At 42.8% G+C, this 5000-nt stretch overlaps 1 protein-coding gene across 5 annotated transcripts in view; it reads right to left on the reverse strand.

The window, feature by feature from the left end:
* The window catches only part of olf186-M (Ki-ras-induced actin-interacting protein-IP3R-interacting domain olf186-M), a 96744-nt gene that overhangs the window by 64230 nt on the left and 27514 nt on the right, over nucleotides 1–5000 (reverse strand). The window lies entirely within an intron of this gene.

Raw genomic sequence — 5000 nt, forward strand, 5'->3', positions numbered from 1 at the left:
AGAGAGCTATTTTGAGGTTACTCCATTTTCAAATGACTCTCATCAGCAAGACCGTGATTACTATGTTTGTTAAGATAAAGTTGTAGAGGGTTGAACTGCCACACAGATAAGGACGCAAGGTCGTGTGTGTGTGTGTGTGTGATGTGATTATTACACGAAAGTGCACTTGGGAACTTATCGTGTTTCATTTTCCCCGTGGACTCATAGAATATATATATATATATATATATATATATATATAATATATATATATATATATATATATATATATATATAATATATATATATATATGCCTTCAACAAACGCTGTGTGTGTACATAGAGGTGAAGTTAATGTGCTTCAAGTCACGTATCTCCGTCTCTAAGGTTATCTCCCGTCCAGGCGGTTATCGAACCCAAGTACTCATGTTATGCACACAGGCGACGACATACCGTTCCCCACCATGATAGACAAGCTAACATACCCCATTATACAGCGAGGTATGCTATGTACCTCTCTAGATAACAGAGATTTGCCCAATCGCTCTTATCGCGAGCCAACGATCCGATGGAATATCTAACAAGAGATATTCGGAGCTGTTTGTGACTCTCAAATATTCTATCCATACAAGAGATTAAAGACAGTCTCTCTCTCTCTCTCTCTCTCCTCTCTCTCTCATAATTATATATATATATATATAAATATATATAATATATAATATATATATATATATATATATATAATATATATATAACAACTGACTTATATTTCTCTCTTGTGTCTCCCCTGATGATGTTGATTATTACACGAAAGTGCACTTGGGAACTTATCCTGTGGACTCACAGAATATACATATATATATATATAATATATTATAATATATATAAATATATATATATATATATATATATATATATATATATATTATCCCTGGGGATAGGGGAGAAAGAATACTTGCCACGTATTCCCTGCGTGTCGTAGAAGGCGACTAAAAGGGGAGGGAGCTGGGGCTGAAAATCCTCCCCGCGTTTTTTATTTTTTTATTTCTCCAAAAGAAGGAACAGAGAAGGGGGCCAGGTGAGGATATTCCCTCAAAGGCCCAGTCCTCTGTTCTTAACGCTTCCTCGCTAATGCGGGAAATGGCGAATAGTTTGAAAGAAAAGATATATATTCGAAGACGTAAGTCATTCCTTTAGGGGTTTTTTGTTGATGAATTAGATAAATAGATGTCTTGTTTACAGACAGAGAAGGATATACAGAGTTCTCATTGCCTGTGTTTCCTGGTGACGCAAGGCACCACGACAATAGAATGGCGAATTGCCTTTAACAATCAAACCATCCCCCCCCCCCCACCCTACCCCGTGACGCAACGGGGTGACGGGCACACAGCCTGCGTCACACACACGTCCCCCTCCCCCCCTTACCACATCCCAGGTCGCCCTCCGGCACACAATGGAAAGGGGAGCGCGCGCCCCAACAGAGCGTTTTCTTTTAAGCCCTGTCTGCGCATATGACGTCCTCCCATGACACTATGGGGGGGGTGTGGGGGTAGTTTAAGCTATTCTGGGATATCCCAAACGGGGACTAAAGGTCAGGTCTCGCCGCTGATCATCCCAGATGAGGAAGTCCCCAAAAGGTGGTGTGTTATCGTGAGGTATATGCCTGGTGTGTCCCAAATGCTCGATTTGGGGGGCTGCGAGCCCATTTGGGGATATCCCAGGGATGTTTAGATAAGACAGTCCCAAAAGAAGACACCACACCTCCCTCCTCCCTCTCCCAGGGGTGTTTAAATGGACAGTCCCAAAAGAAGACACTGGGATGAAATGCTAAATAGGGACAGCGAGCCCATTTGGGGATATCCCAGGGATGTTTAGTTAAGACAGTCCCAAAAGAGGACACTGGGATGAAATGCTAAATAGGGACAGCGAGCCAATTTAGGGATATCCCAGGGATGTTTAGTTAAGACAGTCCCAAAAGAAGACACTGGGATGAAATGCTAAATAGGGACAGCGAGCCAATTTAGGGATATCCCAGGGATGTTTAGTTAAGACAGTCCCAAAAGAGGACACTGGGATGAAATGCTAAATAGGGACAGCGAGCCCATTTGGGGATATCCCAGGGATGTTTAGTTTGGACAGAGAGGACACCTTATCCCAGACAGTCTCCAAGAAGACACCTATTCTGGGATATATCCCACACAGGTCAAAGGTCAACCCAAGAACTCACTGGGATTGTGGGACACGCCAGCAAAACTGGGTCTATCAAGGTCACGGACCATCTTCAAATTCATGGTTCATTTCTGGTCGAACCGAAACCAACCGAACCCAACCCATTAAGATTCACTTAACCCCATTTAAAATGCGAATTCATAACACCCCATTACCACCCATTACCATTGTCCCCATTACAGTTTCTGGTCACAAGGCTGAATAGGCAGTTTTCAATGGAGAGATGGTTCGAATTCTTTCGAGTGCGACGGGACGAACCCTTGAAAACGATGGTTCGAACCCCTGAGGACAACGGATCGAACCCTTGAACACGATGGTTCGATACCCTGAAGACAACGGAGCGAATCCTTGAACACGATGGTTCGAACCCTTGAGGACAACGGATCGAACCCTTGAACACGATGGTTCGATACCCTGAAGACAACGGATCGAATCCCTGAACTGACACGATGGTTCGAACCCTTGATCGAGCCTAGAGTACAATGGATCGATCCCTTTGGAAATGGCGGTTCGAACCCATGATGGTCCAGTCTTTGGACCTGATCCAACACAAGAGAGTTTCCACTTCAATTGGACACCATCGCAGTTTAACTCTTTTATCAATGTAAAAAAAACAGTCAAATTCGACGAAGCTTCACCTGGTTTAAACTGGTAAAAAAAGACGAAAAAACAAAAGATAATGTTAAAGATAAACTTATCAGTTTTGAAGGGAAACTGGGGTTGAAAAAAAAAAATGACATCCTTTTTAAAATTTGGGTCAGGTGTTCAGCGCTAGGGAAGACATGGATAAGATAAAAAGAATTCCAAAGCTGAGTAGTGTAGGGAAAGAAAGACATCAAAACGGCCCACCATTCTCGAGTTGCCAACGGCCAAATGGTATTCATGTGATTATTAAACGGTCAAGCTTAAGGTGGGGTGTTTGGGGGGCACACAACCAGCCAGTCCTCGGGAGCAGAAAAAAGAAATATCAATGGAAGAATGGAAAGAGAAGGCGTATGGTAATTGGGTCGAGTTTTGGCATCAAATTGGATGAATTGTTGATGAACCGGATTAACTTTAACCCATACAAACACGGATCGATCCTCCACATAATTCAAGGTACAGTTTACATACAATAGTTGTCAGATAGAACTAATTGAAAGATGAAAGAACTAGTTGAAAGAACTAATTTCGAAGCAGACTTGGCTATTGGTCTGACGTGAGGTTTCCAAGAGAGATTAAGAATGTGTACAGTGGACTGTGGTGGAATTATTATAGTACCACTGAAGTTGTGGTGGGTTTTAGAAAGGGAATTATAGTACCACTGAAGTTGTGGTGGGTTTTAGAGAGGGAATTATAGTACCACTGAAGTTGTGGTGGGTTTTAGAGAGGGAATTATAGTACCACTGAAGTTGTGGTGGGTTTTAGAAAGGAAAATATAGTACCACTGAAGTTGTGGTGGGTTTTAGGAAGGGAATTATAGTACCACTGAAGTTGTGGTGGGTTTTAGAAAGGGAATTATAGTACCACTGAAGTTGTGGTGGGTTTTAGAAAGGGAATATAGTAAACCCCTGAAGTTGTGGTGGGTTTTTAGAAAGGGAATTATAGTACCACTGAAGTTGTGGTGGGTTTTAGAAAGGGAATTATAGTACCACTGAAGTTGTGGTGGGTTTTAGAAAGGGAATTATAGTACCACTGAAGTTGTGGTGGGTTTTAGAAAGGGAATTATAGTACCACTGAAGTTGTGGTGGGTTTTAGAAAGGGAATTATAGTACCACTGAAGTTGTGGTGGGTTTTAGAAAGGGAATTATAGTACCACTGAAGTTGTGGTGGGTTTTAGAAAGGAATTATAGTACCACTGAAGTTGTGGTGGGTTTTAGAAAGGAAATTATAGTACACTGAAGTTGTGGTGGTTTTAGAAAGGGAAATATAGACCACTGAAGTTGTGGTGGGTTTAGAAAGGGAATTATAGTACCACTGAAGTTGTGGTGGGTTTTAGAAAGGGAATTATAGTCCCACTGAATTGTGGTGGGTTTTAGAAAGGGAATTATATTTACCACTGAATTTTTGGTGGGTTTTAGAAAGGGAATTATAGTACCACTGAAGTTGTGGTGGGTTTTAGAAAGGAATTATAGTACCACTGAAGTTGTGTGGGTTTTAGAAAGGAATTATAGAAACCACTGAATTGTGGGGGGTTTTTTAGAAAGGGAATTATAGTACCACGGGAAGTTGTGGTGGGTTTTTAGAAAGGGAATATAGTACCACTGAGTTGGTGGGTTTTAGAAGGAATTATAGTACCATCAGGTGTTTAGGGACAGATAAAAACACTGAATTAAACTCGACTGCGTCTGTCCCACTGGGGAAATCCTGGCTAAACCCACGTACACTGAGGGAGATATATCCTGGCCAAACCCACGTACACTGAGGCAGATATATCCTGCCCAAACCCACGTACACTGAGGGAGGTACATCCTGGCCAAACCCACGTACACTGAGGGAGGTACATCCTGGCCAAACCCACGTACACTGAGGGAGGTACATCCTGCCAAACCCACGTACACTGAGGCAGGTATATCCTGCCCAAACCCACGTACACTGAGGCAGGTACATCCTGCCCAAACCCACGTACACTGAGGCAGGTATATCCTGCCCAAACCCACGTAAACTGAGGCAGGTACATCCTGCCCAAACCCACGTACACAGAGGAGGTATATCCTGGCCAAACCCACGTAAACTGAGGCAGGTACATCCTGCCCAAACCCACGTACACTGAGGGAGTTATATCCTACCCAAACCCACGTACACCGAGGGAG

Source organism: Panulirus ornatus, chromosome 45 (genome assembly GCF_036320965.1).
Source record: "Panulirus ornatus isolate Po-2019 chromosome 45, ASM3632096v1, whole genome shotgun sequence".
NCBI lineage: Eukaryota > Metazoa > Arthropoda > Malacostraca > Decapoda > Palinuridae > Panulirus > Panulirus ornatus.